This window comes from Uranotaenia lowii, chromosome 2 (genome assembly GCF_029784155.1).
Source record: "Uranotaenia lowii strain MFRU-FL chromosome 2, ASM2978415v1, whole genome shotgun sequence".
Classification (NCBI taxonomy): domain Eukaryota; kingdom Metazoa; phylum Arthropoda; class Insecta; order Diptera; family Culicidae; genus Uranotaenia; species Uranotaenia lowii.
In genome coordinates, this window is record NC_073692.1 from 45,564,669 (window position 1) to 45,584,685 (window position 20,017).

A 20,017-nucleotide genomic window follows, 5' to 3' on the forward strand; every position below is an offset into this window, starting at 1 on the left:
TAAGCAACGAGACTCAATGAGTTCCACAGAACAGCTGATCGAATCGCCCGGGGGAAAATACTGCACGTAGTTTTTGTAGCTCTACGGAGTTTAGATTTGTTTGTCTAATCCAACATCTAACTTTGGAACTTTGGACACGTAAGTAAGTATTCATTTATTTTAGTGCTTCAATACCATTGCACAAGTTGCAAAGTAAACGAAAAAAAACGTGAAATGGGCCGAGCGCCGGATTTACTGTTTTGGGAGCGAGCCGTTGTGTAATGCATTATATTGATAGAAATGTGAAAAGGACCGAGTGTCGGATTCACAAATATTGGTAGATATTGAAATCCATAATTATCAGAAAGAAAAAGAAAAACTTTCTTCATTAGATTAACAAATATGTATGAGTGAAAATATTCGAAAAATTGTGAAAAGGACCGAGCGTCGGATTCACACGCGTGTTTTGGTACGGAGATGTTTTAAGCTTACGTTTGGCAGAATGACCGAGAGTCAGATTCGTGAGAGAAATTTGGTTAGCAAAAATGAATGAGCCACTATTTTCGAAACATTGTGAAAAGGACCGAGCGTCGGATTCACACGCGTGTGTTGGTGCCGAGATGTCGTTAGCTATCGTTTGGAGGAAAGACCGAGAGTCAGAGTCCAGAGTTGTGAAAGAGAAAAAGAAAGAGGAAAATAAGTATGTTGGGGGATTTGCTTTGTACATGAATCGATGTAGTTGTGATTGGGCAAATGCAAGGGGAAAATAATAACGCAAAACAAAGGAAAGGAATCAAAGTAGGTGAGTGAAAGTATTTTGATTTTCTCGTTCTCTTGCTGGCTCTATAATTATCTTCGATGATGAGTCGTAGTAAAACAGTGTTGCTAAATTTTCAGAATACACAATACGATAAAATTTCACCTCAAACATAAAACATTTGGTTACTTTTTCTTATTATTTTAAAACTCAGGACAAGAAGCAAACTTAGGTAAATTATCAAACTGGAAGTATTAAAAAAAAAGGGAATAAATAACCGACTGTTCTGCTAAGAGTAACAAGAACACATTTCAAAATATTTTATCCATCTCTTGCGAGAACATTTGACGGATTAGATGGATTTATTCCACTGCGAGAACAATAAGACGGAGTGGTAAAAATAAAGTTAAAATCAAATAAGTTACTATTTTTTGTGTACCGAGGCATAATTGATATTTCACCACAGGAAGCTTTGGTTCTACTTAAAGAAAAGTTAACTTTGATTATTTTTATTAGCATGGATCCTTCACGAGTAATTCGGCCATTCGATGTTAACGTGGACCAAGCACAACTCGCCTCTCAATGGCGGAAATGGAAACGAGCTTTCGAATATTATCTGGAAGCAAATGGGATAAAGGGCCAGCGGGCTAAGAGAAACCAGTTGCTTCATTTGTGTGGTCCAGAACTTCAGGATATTTTTGAGCACTTACCAGGAGTAAATGACGTTCGTTATTGTCACTAAGGATCCTCCTTTTTACGATGTGGCAATCGAAAAGCTAGATGCACATTTCCAACCATCGGCTGGTAGACGTACATACGAAAGAAATATTTTACGACGAATCAGACAGCAGACCGGGGAAAGATTCAACGATTTTGTAATGAGGTTACGCATTCAGGCAAGTCGTTGCGATTTTGATGAGGCCACTTTTGAATCCATGATAATTGATCAAATTGGGGAACACAGCACATCTAAAGCTCTCAGAAAAAAGGTTTTGGAAAAAGATAGCACGTTGAACGAAGTAGTAGCTATTGGTAGGACACTTGAGGAAGTAGAAGAACAGTGCAAAGAGCTAGAAAGCGCGGAAGTTTCAATAAGACCAACAGGGGCCGTTTGCAAGGTTGGTGTTCAACAACACCAGTTTGATGGGCCAATATTGACTTCACGTCCATACTGTTCATCGCTTATGCCGTCAGCAGAGCGTCGCTACCAGTACACGCAAGCCCAACAACGATCTATGCGACCAGAGTATGGTTATGACTCTCAAGGCAGATGGGCCCCTAGGACCTATCTATATCCCCGACAAGATGCTACAAATGTCCGAACTATGCAACCTGATTTTGGAAATAGTTCCCGTGAAAGATGGAGTGGAAAAGATAACACAAATTTCCGCCGAGATTTTCACAATGTTCGTCAACGTGGAGGTTATCAATCATCAAATATTCATCGAAAGAGTTTCACAACGGATAGACAACAGTTTAAGGTCGACAATAGAATTTGTTTCGGCTGCGGTCAACGCGGACATATCAAGGATTCCCACGAATGTTTGGCCAAAGATGCTCAATGCTACAAGTGTGGTAAAATTGGCCATTTCGCAAACTGGTGCACCCGAGCAGAAGGGGAGCCATCCACAAAACGAATCAGAGCTGTGTTCCCCGAGAAAACCAACGAAGAAGAGTTGCGTAACAAAGAAGATGAAATTTGTTTCGTTATGGGTCAAAACATTTTCCCATTTGCGATTGGTGGAGTTCGAATCCCGATGGCTATTGATTCAGGAGCGGCAGCCAATCTGATTGACATGAAAACATGGGATAAGTTGCGGAAATCAAGAGCAAATGTTCGGTTCGAATCAAATGTAGATCGTTCTTTCAAAGCGTATGGATCTGAGAAGCCTTTGAAATTGGTTGGGATGTTCACGTCAGAGATAAGAGCAGGGGATAATAAAACCATAGCGCAGTTCTACATAGCGGAAGATGGGAAGCAATGTCTTCTTGGAGATGAAACTGCAAAGCTGTTGAAAGTTTTGAAAATCGGGTACAACATCAATTCTTTGAAGGAAACGAACACTTTTCCAAAGATCAAAGGAGTTATAGTTGAGATTCCTATCAATCAGGACGTTCAGCCAATACAGCAAGCTTATCGAAGAGTGCCATTTGCTTTGGAGGAAAAAGTAGCAGCTAAACTCCGGTATCTTCTAGAACAAGATATTATCGAAAGAGTTCAAGAACCCTCAGCATGGGTGTCACCAGTTGTTCCTATACTGAAAGATTCTGGAGAGATAAGGCTGTGTGTCGACATGCGGAAAGCTAACCAGGCAGTGTTAAGGGAAACGCACCCCTTACCGATTGTGGACGAGTTGTTTGGATCAATAGACGGAGCAACCTTATTTTCAAAGGTTGACATCAAAGAGGCATACCATCAGGTGGAGATATCTGAACGTTCCAGAGGCATAACCACGTTCATAACAAAACAGGGATTGTTCAGGTAAAATCCAAACGAGTCAGATATTCCTTTGTATAATAACAACCACAACAACAAAAACAATGTTATAAAATAAACTCTCTGCTCTTGGGGCAACAATGTAAATGTGTTTTTTTTCTTCTTCTTCTATCTATTTGATAATGAAATTTTCCTTTGACAGGTTCAAACGTTTAATGTTTGGTATAAGTTGCGCACCCGAGCTATTCCAAAAAGTAATGGAATCAATAGTCGCGGGGCTCGAGGGAGTAATTGTATATCTTGACGATATATTATACTGTATTTGTTTTCTCCACTCGTGGAGTGTTCCACCGTACCCGACAAAAACAAACACAAATCGCCGCCAGTGTATTGCTACCTCGCTCACTCACACGCTCTCTCGCAACACTGACAAAATTTTCGGGGCAACACCGCCCGATGGCAGTGCAACACCAGGTCAAAACCAGTGCAACACCGTCCGAATAAACAAACAGTTTGACAGCACCTAGTGGTGCACCAGTGCAACACTAGTGCAACACTCGGCATAAACAAATACAGTATTAGTTACTGGTGGTTCTCAAGATGAACATGACAGACGTCTGAAAGCACTGTTAGATAGACTGGATGATTCTAATATCTTACTTAACAAAGACAAATGTGTTTTTAATGCGTCCGAGATAGAGTTTCTGGGCCACAAACTGTCAAAACACGGAATTCGGCCCACTGAAAGCAAAATTGCAGCCATAGAGTCTTTTCGAGCTCCCAATAATATATCGGAACTAAGAAGCTTCCTGGGATTGGTAACATACATCGGTCGATTCATCCCAAACCTGGCCGACAAAACCGAACCAATCAGACAACTCCTTAGAACTGAGGAAAAATTCAATTGGACTTCTTGTCAACAAAATGCCTTCGAAGACATAAAGAGATCAGTTAAGAATTCAAATTTTCTCGGCTATTTTAATCCCAAAGATACATGTGTTGTGGTTGCGGATGCTAGTCCGGCAGGTTTGGGGGCCGTTTTGCTGCAAATGGATACTTATAAAAACACGCGAATCATATCATTTGCAAGTAAAGCTTTGACAGACCTTGAAAAGAAATACTTCCAGACAGAGCGAGAAGCTTTAGCATTGGTATGGGCGGTCGAAAAATTCCGGTTGTACCTTCTTGGAACCAGATTCAAACTAGTTACCGATTGCAAACCCCTCCAATTCTTGTTTACAGTACGAGCGAAACCATGCGCTAGGATTGAAAGGTGGGTGATGAGGCTACAAGCTTATAATTTTGAAGTTGTTTATAAACCCGGAACCAGCAATTTGGCGGATGCGTTGTCGAGATTATCGGTACAACCTCCTAAAGAATTTGACCCTTCAGAAGAAGCTTGTATTTATCACTTGGCTAGACTGGATATCCCAAAAGCTGTTACGCTTGAAGAAGTTGAAGACATCTCAAGTAAAGATCCAGAACTAAGGGACACGATAACGGCGTTAGATACAGGGGAATTGGATAAGGTACCTCAAGTTTTCAAACCGTTCATCTCGGAACTGTCAAGGTCCGGAAACCTGTTGATTCGAGGAGACAGACTAATAATACCTACTTTGCTAAGATCGAGGGTGCTGGACATTGCACACGAAACACATCCCGGTATAGTGGTAATGAAGCGAAATTTACGACAGAAGGTATGGTGGCCACTAATTGATAAAGAAGTAGAATCCTACGTAAAAAAGTGTAAAGCTTGCACCTTAGTATCAGGCTTGAACCCACCAGAACCAATCTGTTCCACAAAACTACCAGATAGGGCATGGGCCCACTGAGCCATTGACTTTACCGGACCATTTCCGTCAGGGCACAATTTGCTGGTGATCATCGACTACTTTAGTAGGTTTACAGAGGTAATAATAATGAAATCCATCACCGCTACCCTTACTGTTCGTGCTCTTCACGAGACTTTTTGTCGATTTGGCATGCCCGTTTCCATAAGATCAGATAACGGTCCCCAGTTTGTGAGCGCGGAGTTTCGTCAGTTTTTGGATCAGTTTGGGATAGAACATCGAAGAACCATTCCGTATTGGCCACAAGCTAACGGGGAGGTGGAACGAATAAATCGAACAATCGGCAAACGAATGAAAATTTCGCAAGAACAAGGATCCGACTGGCAATGGGATCTACGCATGTTTGTCTTGATGCAAAACTCGACGCCTCATTCAACAACTGGAGTAGCTCCTTCCTCGTTAATGTTTGGACGGCTTATGAAAGACAAGTTACCAGGATTAATGACAAAACCGGAAAACATTCTCGAAGAAATCCAAGACCGTGACAAGGCTAGGAAATTTCAATCTACAGAATATGCCAACAACAGGCGAGGATCACAACACAATAGCTTGAAGGAGGGAGAAACAGTTGTCGTCAAAAGGACTCAAAAAGATAACAAACTGTCCACAACATTCGACCCTGAAGAATTTGAGGTTATCCAAAGGGAGGGGTCAAGGGTTAAACTGAAATCCAATTCAACGGGCACTACAATGTACCGAAATGTCTCACATCTCAAAAAGCTTGTTTCAGATACAACTGGAGGTGCGACCACATCATGCAATCTGCCTCTCCATAGCGAAGATTCAGAGTTGACCGACTTACCCCCAACAAGGAGTCCTGAGGAGGGAACGCGAAACGAAAGTCTTGAGAAGGAAACGGCAAACGAATGTCCAAAACGTGCTCGAAGGGATCCCAAACGACCAGCCTACCTTAAAGACTTTACGCTTAATGAAATAACAAATTTATGAAGAAAGGGAGGAGTGTAGTGTCGTACACTATGCCCGAAGACTCATACAATCATGTACAACAATTTGACATACCTTGATTATACAATTGACCATGTTCCAAGTGTGAGACGATTAAAGATTCAGTTTTGTACGACGGCAATCCGAGTAAGTTGTGCGTGCTTTACATTCCGAAATACCCGACATAACACATCTCTCACTGGAACATAGGGTGGTTTTCCTCGGGCCCTTAGGGAGTCTATTAAATTCGTTCTAGCGACAAGATGGACCTCGCACGACCAAACAATATGCTCGATGTCATGGTAACCTTGGCCGCAACCACATAGATTGCTGCCAGCAATATCAAAACGATAGAGTACCGCGTCTAAGGAACAATGATTGGACATGAGACGGGAAAATATACGAATAAAATCCCGACTCAAGTTCAATCTATTGAACCATGGTTTAAGGCTTACCTTTGGGATAATCGAGTGGAACCACCGACCCTTGTCATCCTCGTCCCATTTGCGCTGCCAGTTGACAAGAGAGTTTCTTCGCACCAAATAGTAAAATTCGCTGAAGACGATTTCACGTTGATACGTGTCGCCTTCCATCGCTCCCACCTTTGCCAGAGAGTCTGCCTTCTCATTGCCCACTATCGAGCAATGAGAGGGAACCCAAACAAAGGTGATGGTAAAGCGACGTTTTGATAAAGCACTCAAATTATTTCGTATCTTCTCGAGGAAGTACGGCGAGTGCTTTCCCGGTTTTATAGAATGGATTGCTTCAACAGAGCTCAGACTATCCGTTACAATATAGAAGTGTCCATCTGGCCGTGATGCGATACTGTCCAAAGCCCAGTGAATAGCTGCTAACTCCGCTACATATACAGAGCATGGTGACTGAAGACTGTGAGAGGCGCTATATATTTCGTTGAACACTCCAAATCCTGTTGATTCCTCTATAAGTGATCCATCGGTAAAGTACATTTTATCAGCATCGACGTGTCTATATTTAGCTTCGAAAATTCTTGGAATCAGAAGAGGGCGATGCGAGACCGGGATTCCACGAATTTCCTGCTGCATAGACAAATCAAACTGGACAGAAGAATTGTCGTAGTCTGGGCTACAAACACGAGTTGGAGAATACGAAGAAGGGTTTACCTGCATTGACATGAGGACATAGTATATAGACATAAATCTAGTTCGAAGATTTTGCTCAAGTAACCTTTCAAAATTCACAATCACCAATGGGTTCATGACCTCACACCTGATGAGGAACCGAAGTGATAGTAGATTGTATCGATCTTTCAAAGGAAGTATTCCTGCCAAAACTTCAAGACTCATGTTGTGCGTTGTGGACATACAGCCCAAAGCGATGCGAAGACAACGGTATTGGATACGCTCGAGTTTGATGAGGTGAGTTTTGGCAGCCGACTGGAAACAAAAGCTACCATATTCCATCACTGAAAGAATTGTTGTTCGATACAATTTTAAAAGATCTTCTGGATGGGCTCCCCACCAGGTGCCAGTGATTGATCGGAGAAAATTGATTCTTTGTTGGCATTTTCCTTTCAGATACTCAATATGGGCTCTCCAGGTACATTTGGAATCAAACCAAACCCCAAGATACTTAAAACACCTCGATTGAGTGATCGTCCTACCTAGGAGTTGAAGCTTAGGTTGAGCAGGTCTATGTTTCTTAGAGAAAACAACCATCTCCGTTTTCTGAGGGGAAAACTCAATCCCAAGCCCCAAAGCCCAGGAAGACAATCTGTCTAAAGTATCTTGTAAAGGTCTGTGCAGATGAGACTCGGAATATCCTGTGACAGACACCACGCCGTCATCTGCAAGTTGTCTTAGAGTGCAGCCTTCAGAGAGACAACTGTCGATGTCACTTACATAAAAGTTGTACAAAAGTGGACTCAAACATGAACCCTGTGGAAGGCCCATGTAGGAGATTCTTCTAACTGCAATATCTCCGTGAGCAAAGTTCAGATGTTTCTCACAAAGCAAGCTGTATAAGATGTTGTTCAATAGAGGAGGCAGACCCCGGGAGTGCAACTTGTCTGACAAAACCTCTATTGAGACTGCATCAAAAGCTCCCTTTATGTCTAGAAACACTGAAGCCATTTGCTCACGTTTTGCGTACGCCATTTGTATCTCTGAAGACAGCAAAGCAAGACAATCGTTTGTTCCTTTGCCCCTTCGAAACCCAAATTGAGTATCTGAAAGGAGACCATTTGTTTCCATCCATTTATCCAATCGGAACAAAATCATTTTCTCCATCAATTTCCGAATACAAGACAACATCGCTATTGGACGGTACGAGTTGGGGTCAGACGCTGGTTTTCCGGGCTTTTGGATAGCAATGAATAGCAAACTCTCACTTGTCTCCACTCTTGGGGGACAATGTTGTGCTCCAAAAATTGATTAAATAAATTTAACAAGCGAAATTTTGCGGCATCCGGAAGGTTTTTCAACAAGTTAAACTTGATTTTATCAATTCCCGGAGCTGAATTGTTGCAAGAGAGGAGGGCAAGTGAGAATTCGACCATCGAAAAGCTGGAATCCAGATCGCATCTGTCTAGGGACACATTCCGAACAACTTTTCGGTTCGGTGTGGAATCGGGACAGACTTTTCGTGCAAAGTTGAATATCCATCTATGTGAATGTTCCTCGCTTTCATTTGTTGAAGATCGATTACGCATGTTTCGTGCTACTTTCCACAAGGTATTCAAGGACGTTTCTCGTGATAACCCTTCTACGAATGTACGCCAATGTGCTAGTTTTTTCCCTTTAATCAATTTTTTGAATTGATTTTCAAGGGACAGATATGCTTGGAAAAGATCGAGGGTTCCATGTTTTCTAAAATCTTTGAATGCTTTTGATTTGTCCTTATAAAGCTTGGAGCACTGGTTGTCCCACCATGGGTTAGGAGGTCTTCGACGTACAGATGAATTTGGGATGGGTTTCGTTTGAGCACAGACTGCGCTTTCATGTATCAAACAAGCTAGGAAGTTATACTCTTCCAAAGGAGGAAGAACATTCATAGAATTGATGGCTGTTGTAATCGTGTCCGCATATTTTTTCCAGTCGATGTGTCTTGTAAGGTCATATGCCATATTTGTTTGATTCGAAGTGCTGGCCCCATTGGTGATTGTAATTTTGATTGGTAAGTGGTCACTACCATTGGGATCAGAGATTACCTTCCACTGGCAATCCAATGATAGTGAATTTGAGCAGAGTGAGAGGTCAATTGCACTTGGTCTTGCAGGAGGTTTAGGTACTCGTGTTTTTTCACCCGTGTTCAAAATTGTTAAATTGAAAATGTCACAAATGTCATAAATAAGAGTAGAACGACTATCGTCAATTTGTTCTCCCCAGACAGTTCCATGTGAATTGAAGTCACCCAGGATCAACCTTGGCTCAGGAAGTACTGAGCACAGGTCCTCTAGGTGACTTCGATCCACTGCAACTCTATGAGGCCAGTACAAACTGACAACGCATAAGTCCTTACCTCTTATAGTTGTATGACATGCAACAGCTTCAATTCCTCCTGATAAAGGGAGGTGGATTCTAAAAAAGGAGTGGCGCTTATTGATCCCCAAAAGCACCCCTCCATAAGAATCGTTGCGATCCAGACGGATAATGTTAAAATCGTGGAAGGAGATGTTTGATTCGGAAGAAAGCCATGTTTCAGAAAGGGCAAAAATATCGCAACTAGTTTCATGAAGAAGAAATTTGAACGGATCCAGTTTAGGGATAATACTACGACAATTCCACTGTAACACAGTGATATCTCCGACCTCTCGGCGTAAATTAGCCATCGAGAGAGATAAACACTGAAATGAGGGGCCAAGTTTGCATCAATTGCTTTAAAAATGTCTTCACAATAGGAAGCATTGAGAGTACAATGCTTCTGATTGATTCTGATACGTTGAAGAACTTGAAAACTCCATCCAAGATATCCGACAACTTAAAAAGTCCCGTTTGGGAAGTTGATTCAGGTGAAACTACGTTGGGATTGAAGGTATTAGATGTTCCCGCTACTTCGGGTTTATTTTGAGGTGTAAAACACATTCGGAATCCAGGAGGAGATGGTTTTTCTTTCTGTACAGTTGGCGCTTTTTGTCTTTCGACGACTGGAGGGTTCAACGTGACTATTTTTTTGGGGATTCTGGTGTTCTTAGGAGCTGGTTTTGGACGTTTCCGGGAATTAGCAGTAAACACAACTGGAAGTTCTTCGTCGGCTGTGTCCGTGTCTACATTGTCAACTGGCAATACAGCAAAAATATTACTCGAATGAGTTCCCGCATACGAAAAAACTCTACCTCAAACAATCAAAACGATAATCGAACTTCTCCAGCAACTGTGACTTTTTATAATAACATAGCTATTAGGTAAAACTATCCGAGTCAAATAAATACATTTAAAATAAAACGATTAAAACCAAGCCTCCACGTTTATATAAAAAGTCACGAAGGTTTCTGGATGACAGCCAGGAATGCCAGGTGGTTTTGTTAAAAATCAGGACACCATGAAGAAAAAAATCAGGATTCAGGACCACCAATTCTGCTTAATTTGTATAAATGAACACGAAAAATGGTACTGTAGACGCTTTAATTTATGCAAAGTATATTGCCTGACCTGCAGTTTATTTGAAAAAAAAAATTACGACGATGCAATACATTTAATAAATAATTTTTCAAAAATTAGGACAAATCCTGATTTATCGGGACACCTGGCACCTCTGATGATAGCTGTCATGACTGCTAGCAGTTTTGAGCAACACAAAAAAGAAGAAGAAATTGAGGTTGGTGGTAAAACGGAAATCAACAGCAATTTCGCACGAATTTTTGATGCTGTAGATCAACAATTAGTGCGAAATTGCTGTCTTATCTCCCGCAAAGGATCAGGAAGCCGGCGCACCGAAGGCTGGACTCAGTACAGCCCAACAATTAGGCCAAAAGATGAAAATATTTAAGGTGAGTGGATTATGTTTCTCTTTTACCTGCTGCTTATGGGAGCCAAATTTTGCATCGAACTAATTCCTTATATGTTTCCTGTTTTGTTCTTTATTTTATTTTAGTGTCGCCGAAAACTGCTTATTTATATGCAGCCCGAGTTCCCCGGCTGTGGGGACTGCCCTCGCTGGTGTAGCTATGGCCATGCAGTGTAGATTTCGGACCGAATTTGCCAATATCTGTGCACACTTGTTTTAACATAGATAAGCTACGCGAGTTGAACGTAGAATTAATTATAAATTTGTATGCAGAATGAAATTAATGTAAGTAAAAATAATAAAATAAAATATATAGTGAATTCAAATTATTTTAAATAACATCCGAAAACTCCGAAAAATAATTCCCTCTTAGTGCATCCGCCATTAACGCGAACCATAATTATCAGTATAATGCAGGAAGAACATTTTGTGGAATCGTATCATAACTGTTACTGTAAACGTTCAGTTACAAGCGCATCTCAAGGATAACTTCAACTATAACGGTTTTGAATTCTAAATATGTTTCCATGAGTGGTTTTTGGAAGTTATCTCAACTATTTGAGGAACAGTGCTTCCATATAAAGGTTTTAATAGTTTTAAACAGTAACATAACTTAACGCCATATTCAACAGACCGTCGTTTTGGAATTCAAGATAAGTGCAATGTTTTTTATGGTTTCAGATATCATTTTCTAAACGTTTTTTTACGCTGTTTCAAATCGTTTTAGAACTACTACAGGAACTGTTCTGTTACAATATTTTCGTATTCGGGTTTGGATCGGAGGCGCCGCGCCCTTTAAAATGGCGGCATAAGACCGCCTTGACCGTTCCTTTAAAGAGCGCTTTTGATTATCCCAGCGACTCTTAAATGCCTCACACGAAGAGATTTCATGGGGTGAGCCCCCGCAATAGACACATTTCTGTTCTATTGCTGAGCACGCTCCATCCCCATGATTCTCCCCGCATTTGGGGCACCGCGGCTTGTTGCAGCAGTGCGACGCAGTGTGCCCCAACTTAATGCAATTTTTACAATCCATTGGGCGAGGCACAAAGAGTCGCACAGGTAATCTTAAAACTCCGTCAATCAAAACGTAGTGAGGGAGGGCGGTACCCGCAAAGGTCACACGGAATGAGGCCGAAGGGGAGTACTTTTTAACTCCATTCACGACGGTGGCAGTTTGGAGTTGGCGACAATCCAAGATATCGACCGAAGTCGAATCAAGGCTCCTAAACTTACCAACGCCGTTGGATTTAACGTACTCCGCCTGTAGGCTCATTTCAGTGATCACGCCCTCGATCTCTACGTTTCGAGACGGGATGTAGACGTGATATTCTAGGTTTATGAACTTGCTGGCCACAATCTCATTTGCGGCTTTCCAGTTAGCCACCACAACGCGCAGCTTGTTCGGACGCAATTTCGTAACACTGGTTACAGAGGGCCACCTCGCCAGATCTTTGGTGATCTGAACCACATTTAGATGTTTACCGTTCGCTTTGGGCCGGATGAAAACCACCCATGGCCCAGAGGAAGATGAGCCCTCTGTATATTGTCGGAGCCGGTTGACTCTCCTCTCAACAGGGGATGATGCAACATTGTCATCCATCCGAGAACGATTTGCATCTGAAGGACCGGCATCAACCGAATCCTCCAGATGCTCCTCATCTTCATAGGAGACATTTGCATCATCCCCAGTTGGAAGGTATAGTCCCCCGCCTTCGCTCATATTTCTCAACGGGAAAACGAATGTTCTCCGTGTTGAAAATATGAGCGAAGCTCAAAATGATCGAAATATATATATATTTAAAGGGAAATAAGATAGAGGAAGTAAAAGTGAAAAAAGAATAAAAAAAGAACTCACTTCCATTCTTGAAGGACAAAGAATGGGGCACGAGATCCATCTGATATGGGTTCCGTCTCACAGAGGTATTCCAATGAACGAGTTGGCAGATCAAGAGGCGAAAAGTGCGTGCATCAATGGTGGTACAGCAGATTATATTTTAACATCATTCGACATCCAGTTTCCGATTCGGCGTACAACAGTGCACAAATGGCAAGCAAAGTGGAATGCAGGAACTAAAGGACGTTTCTGTCACAGCATCATCTCTAACGTTTCGCTCCAACCATGGTTTAGTAGCTTGGATCTCAACCGCAGACAAATTGTAATCCTTTCCAAATTAATATCAAATCATTCACGGCTCCCTGCTCATCTGACTAGAAATGGTATCCTATTGGACGCGACGTGCAGTTGTGGCGAATCCATCGCAGATCCTGATCACTAGACCGCTGCAAAAACTGACTTTTTGCTCCCATGTGTTTTTTCGATTCCATTTTGCTCTGCAATCATCTCTGTTAAATATAAAATGATTTGGTTCATCCCTGAATTAGCGCAACGGGTTTTAAATTTGTATGGAAATTAGTATGGGGAAAGTTTTTTTTTCAGATTAAAATCGCTAGGGAAGCGATTTTGGGTTTTATGCAAAAAATAACTTCTTCAATGGGTTACTGTATTCTTAAACTTCAATTTTTACTAAGGTTACTTTCAGCTAGATGCTACCATAAAAAAGTTAAAGCAATCTGTAAAAAAAAAATCATTCATAGTAGATCAACAGTCAAAACTGTCAGCAGCACTGGAAACCTGAACTTGCATGCAATATTTCTAGATGAATTCTTGAATACAAGCTAATGCGTGGCATACACAAAGGCGTTTTTAATCGGGTAACGCAGATAGAAAAAAAAAACTGCAGCACTATGTAGAAAGTAAGATACAAACTTTTTGAGATTATTGGAGATACACGGTGATAGATGTGGTGAAACGATCCTGAAATTCACAACCAAGTTGAAAAATAAGATTAAGTTACGCATGTGGTATACCTTTGCATACCGCGAGCGGTCAAATGACGGCAAACACTTTCCCCTAAAGTCTGCTTCATTTAATATTGGAACAAATTCTTTTGCTCATTGTGGCGCTCCTAGTGGACGGATTTGGAAACTTTTTTCACCCACGTGTCGGGAAATTCATTACCTTTCACCATGTATTTATGTCATAACACCAAACGATAGCATTTTGTAAACAACCGCCATGGAAGCCGAACGGAGAGATCAAATTGTGCACAGTTTTCTTACGAGTACGAGTACGAGAATTTCTTTGAAACAGCAATGAATAATTTTTTTAATTTTTTTTTATGAAAGAGTAAAGAAAATGCTACATTTGTATGAAAAACAAATTATGAATTCGTTAATAAATGACTGAACTACACGCAATTGTTTGTGTTCCAATATTAAATGAAGCAGACTTTACATCCGTCGAACTTGGTCAGCACTTGGTCGTACAGCTTTCGAGCACGGATTCTGGCCACATTGTTCTGCTTCAGCGTCCGATTTTGCTGTTTGCTGGATCGGAATGACCTTATTCCTTCCCGGAGACGAATTCGTCGCACCGTACTGTGAGCGGCCTGGAACTTATTGGCCAAATCGCGGTCTGAAAGATTGGGATTCCTCTTGACGGCCTTGATGACTTTCCCACGCAGTTTCCGGTCGACAGTTCCACTCCGACGCTTCGAATGCGGCTTCCGAGCCATCGTCAATGTTTCCTTGTACTGCTTGATAACACGCCATACGGTATTTCTGGGCATTTTAAGCTGTTTATCTAGCTTCGATGCCGACAACAATGGATTTTCAAGAAAACTGTGCACAATTTGATCTCTCCGTTCGGCTTCCATGACGGTTGTTTACAAAATGCTATCGTTTGGTGTTATGACATAAATACATGGTGAAAGGTAATGAATTTCCCGACACGTGGGTGAAAAAAGTTTCCAAATCCGTCCACTAGGAGCGCCACAATGAGCAAAAGAATTTGTTCCAATATTAAATGAAGCAGACTTTAAAACTCTCTTGTTTCTCGACCGATTTCTACAAAGTTTATAGTTTTGGAAAACTCGTAATGTGACTTAAATACGATTTTCAAACAAAATTTAGCTACAATTATTTTTCTCAAAGTTATTCAAAATCAAAGAAAAAAAATTCGAAAAACAGGCTTCGGAAAAAGGCTATAAATCAATTATTAAGTACTCGGAAAGAATTTCACTTAGTGCCTGAGAACGCTGCGCTCCAGTGCAAAGCCAAATCTAGGTGCTAGAGTAGTCTCAGAAAAGGCAGATTGATAAAAAGCAAAAAAAGAAACAGCTACCTTTGAAAAGTCGTCAAAAATTCTGTGTTTAAGAAATCTAAAGATGCCAAAATGTCAATTACGTCAAATTTCCAGTTCACTTTACAAGAACTTTCTTCTGTAACGAGAACAGCTTTGGTGGTTGATTTAATAAAAATTACGATTTTTACACCACTTTTTTACATTTTTAGTGGCCATGATCTTAAGAAATTTTCAAAAAATATTTCCATATGTGTAACATATAGCTTCTAACTTCAGCGTTCTCAGACACTAAGTGAATTTTTTTTTCGAGTAGTTAATAACTGATTTATAGCCTTTTTCCCGAAGGCTGTTTTTTCGATTTTTTTTTTCTTCAACTTTGAATAACCGTATTTGAGTCACATTACGAGCTTTCCAAAACTATAAACTTTGTAGAAATCGGTAAAGAAACAAGAGAGTTTTAGCGGAAAAAATATGACTGCCCGCGGTATGAATAAGTAGGGGAGAGTGGGGTATCGTGGGCCATGGGGAAACGTGGGCCACTTTTAATATCTCAGATGTGTGTTGAGATAAAAATCCCAAACCAACTGTCATCGTCGTCGCTTTGCGTGAGCATATATTGTCATTGAAGTTGAAATCCGAAGTTTTCGCGCTGGTGATCGGCAACCTTGCCAACTAGCGACGTTGTGAAATATCATTACTGGCAACGCTTTTGTAAAGTAATAACCAGCGTGCCTATACAGCTACGGGTGGTTGCATATTGAGCAACAGTAGGCAAGGAGTACCAAAAGTTTCTCATTGGTGGGGGTGGAAACGGAGCGCTTTTTGACAGCGAATTGTTCGCCTACCATGCCTATGATTACGATTGCCTGTCACAAGATGGACGATTCCGTGTATTCACGCAGAGTAAACTTGAATTTTGGAACGAATTAAATCTGACTTTGATTCAAAACATTCATTTTTTTGAATCCAGCTGCTGTTTTCTTTGAATCAATGAATTATAGTTTTGATTGAAAATTATCATTATTATTTTTGAAAGAAAGAATAAATTTTTTGAATTGAATAACTTTGGACTTTGATTTCAAACAAATTCTTTGATTCAAAAGAAATTTGTTCAATTGCATATTTCTTTAGAAACAAAGTAAATTTTCATTCAACCGAAGAAAAATGTTTTAAACTGAAAAGAATAATTTTTTGAAACAAAAACTTCAAACTTAGAAGATATTTTCATTGACTTGCAAGAAGAACAGAAAACCGAAAAATCGAATGAAGTTCGGCCGCTCGTTTTAAAAATCAAACCAGTGAATCGGAGTAAGCTATAAATAAGGAGGATTCAGGATGCAAAATGGTAAGTGTAAGTTAATAAATACTGAATATTTAAATGATTTCAAGATTTTCTAAAACGCTTGTATAGTTACAGGACCACGGCCGACGGATAGATTTCCAAGTCTCTCGAACATGGAGAAAACTGCGCAAAGTAACACCTCCCCAAATCCCGCGGTCGTATTTTTTCGGCCCAATCTTCAACGGCAATCACCATGTCGGACCAGCCAGCAGCTGGAGTGGCTTTTGGAAGTTTATTGACCGACCCACGGAGAATGCGAAACTTTGTCAACGATATCAAGGACCCTACTCGGTTATAGTGAACCAGTGTTTTATGTGTTTGTGAATAAAAAAGAATTTAAGAACTAAAATTGTATCTTTTTATTATTCAAACTCCTAATAGGAACTTCGAAACAACAGGGTAAAAATCTTCCAATTGGAATAAATGGAAAATGGTTCAATGAATAAATGCTTTTAAATCTATATCTAAATTACCTTTGAGCAAAGATAATAACTTTAAATCAAATGAAACTGGTTTTTGTATCAAAGCATTCATATTTTGAATCTAAGATTTTTCAAAAGAAAAAATCTTTGAAACAGAGGAAAATGCATTTGAACCAAAGGATTTTTTATTTATACCAAATCCAAAGGAAAAAATCCTTTGTTTTTGCGGCACTTTCCTTTGAAATAAAAAATCTTTGGTATAAGAACACACCCGAAGTTGTACACGTCCTGATAATAACTTGTCGCCAGTGAGTGTCGCCAGTAAATGTCGCCAGCGCTCATTGACGATAACTCCGGTTTGGGGATTCAGCGACAATATTCCTATATGTTGTTGACTTAAATATGCATCATATGCTTCTTTTATTTATCAAGCTAAAAAAAGTTAGAAAAATTTACTTACATAATTAAAAAAAACACCCGCTTATTTCATCAAGGGGAACCTACACTGAACCCAAATTCACTCTTAAAATACACATGATTTTTCACTTAAAAACAAGGATCCAGTGATTTTCTTCCATTCAAGTGCGACATATACATTTCACTTGGCAGTCACTTAAATTTCAAGTGAATTCATCCACATTTACTTCAGTCGTCACTTGAATTTGAAGTGAGAAAAAATATTCACTTCCCCATCACTTGAATTTCAAGTGATTGTCGGGTTGTAATTGTGTTTATTTTCAGAGTTCAAAATGGCAAATTCTAAAGAGCAGCTTGTGCTGGATTTGGATTTTCCCAATTCTTTAATAGGCGATTTTGGCGGTAGTTTGTGTTAAACGTGATGTGAGAAAAAGTTATTTAAAGGTGTTATCATGTTTCAGCTTGTGGGTTGAACTGGACAGATTTTCTGGTTTGCAGCAGGGAAGATTTAGAAGTCGCACTATCCGCAGTAACCGATCTACCTTGGGATTACGATGGAATTTTCCAACCAATAAATTTATGGCGAAAGCGTAATGTAAGTATTTGAAATCGAAGTGCTGTTCTATAAATGTTATTTTATTTAAAAACGCGAGAGATAATTAACTAGAAACTTACTTAGGAATTCAAATAAATTTCACCCGAACGTCATAGTGTAATTCACTTGACCGGTCACTTAAGTGAATTCACTTGACCCATCACTTAAAATTCAAATGAAATTACGTATGGCGAGAATTTACTACAGATGTCACTTATTTTTTAAGTGAAAATTATTTTGGGTGTAAAGTGCATAACAAAAATATGCTCATACGCTTATGATCTTAGTTTTATCATGATCTTTCACAAGGAAAAGGAATTTTTGATGAAACATCAATAAGTCACACAAACGCAACCAATTTGCAAATCTTAGCTTGTGGGGAATCGTGAGCCACACATCTTGGATCACCTATATTTTTATGTTTTTATACACATTCAGAACTTAAAATACGTTATACCTAACTGTAAAGTTTTCTTATGCCAAATGAAGAGTTATGAAAAATATTTTGTAAGAAATTTTGCCAAAACGTTCGTGAGCCAGGTTTCGGAATCTATGCGATCATAGACAGCTCTCTTTTTTATTTCATCATCTGAAATTGCTTTAAAATAACGAAATGAATTAGTAAATCACAGTTTTGGGTCAACTCATAAACTTTGCATGTTATTTGGTCAATTTGGATTTGGTGGCCCACGATTCCCCACCATTTTTCAAAATTCAAAAAATATTACTTTTTTTCAAACAGTTAGAATTTGGGGAAAATAACTTATTAAAAATAAAAAAAAAATACCTTATGATACCTTGAAAATGTAGAAAACCATACCATTTTTTATTTTCATTTTATCTTTTAAAATAAAGATGTTATGGAACAACGAAAAAAGTGGCCCATGATTCCCCACTCTCCCATATATAAAAAATGTCGGTATGTTTAGTGTTAAATTTGCAATTGATCATCTGAACTTCATTTTTGGGTAAATTTAACACAATACACACAGTATTTGTGAATTAATGATAGAAAACACGATAAATAACGCATTTTTTTTTAGAAAAAATCAACTTTAGTTATGGTTTTGGACCTGATTTTAACATTTGAAAAAAAATCATTTCCTGTGGATTCTGTGAATCAGTGAAAACAAATGATTCAAGAGGTTTTTTACCGAAATCGATTGAAAATTATATAAGTTATGATTTTTTTCAGTGTAATAATGGTGCTTTTTCTCTAAATAATACCACCATAGTGTAAAGTAAAGTTACTAAACTAGTTTATGAAGAATTCAACATTATAAATCTTCACATGTTAAACGGACTGACTTTGGACTAATTTCTGACCGATTTCGGGCCGATTCGGGACCGTTTCTTCGATCTGGGAAGGAATAACTTGCATGCAAGTTTTCAGCCAGCGATGCCATGAGTGAAGTAAACTCGTCTGAGTTTTTATTAAATATTTTCTAAATTCCAAATATCTTTGTTGTGTTACAACTAAGCATCATAGTACCTTCACATCATTTGTAGAGATTAATTCGAGGAATAGTATTCAGCCTCTTCTTTATTTTTCCGAAGTTTCTGTAAATCTGTAGCGATTTTTGAATAAAAAAAATTGATTCCCCATGTAATTCTCCATACAAAATTAAAACTCGTTGCGCTAAATCAGGACTCAATGTATCGCTTCCAAACTTTACGGAGATTTTTGTGTGTGAAAATCCCGTCAAAAAATGGTATGGGAGTTATGATAACTTATAAATTTCAGATTTCCTATACAAAGCCTGCAGCGGTCTACTGATCACATTATCTTCGCATGCAGCAGATTTGAAAATCTTCGTAGACCTATTTGGCGAATTTTAATGAAAAAAGGAATTCCACCCGATATTCATTTGATACTAAAAAAGAAAGACATTGAATTATATAAAACGATAGCTAATTTTGTAATTGAATGTAAAATAGACATGTAAGTAGAAGAGTAATTAACACTTGGCCGGTTATGTTATAGAGGTAAAGCCAATAAAAAAATTAAAAAAAAAAAAAAAAAAAAAAAAAGAACTCACTATTTTTTGCACTTATTAGAGTGGTATTTTTTCCAGTGTATATGGACTGCTCCAACCACGTGGTCCTCCGTTGATTCTCCAAAACAACGTCAGCCGAAGAACCC

The 20,017-nt window shown here is 39.4% G+C and overlaps 1 long non-coding RNA gene across 2 annotated transcripts; it reads left to right on the forward strand.

Moving 5' to 3' along the window:
* Positions 1-10,262: 10,262 nt before the first annotated feature.
* On the forward strand, positions 10,263-11,271 carry LOC129748955 (uncharacterized). Of its 2 annotated transcripts, XR_008737883.1 has the most exons (3): positions 10,263-10,554; positions 10,666-10,934; positions 11,039-11,271. It is a non-coding gene; the product is annotated as an uncharacterized LOC129748955 (long non-coding RNA). The 2 variants fall into 2 exon arrangements; XR_008737882.1 differs by having other exon boundaries at positions 10,263-10,934.
* Positions 11,272-20,017: the final 8,746 nt, after the last annotated feature.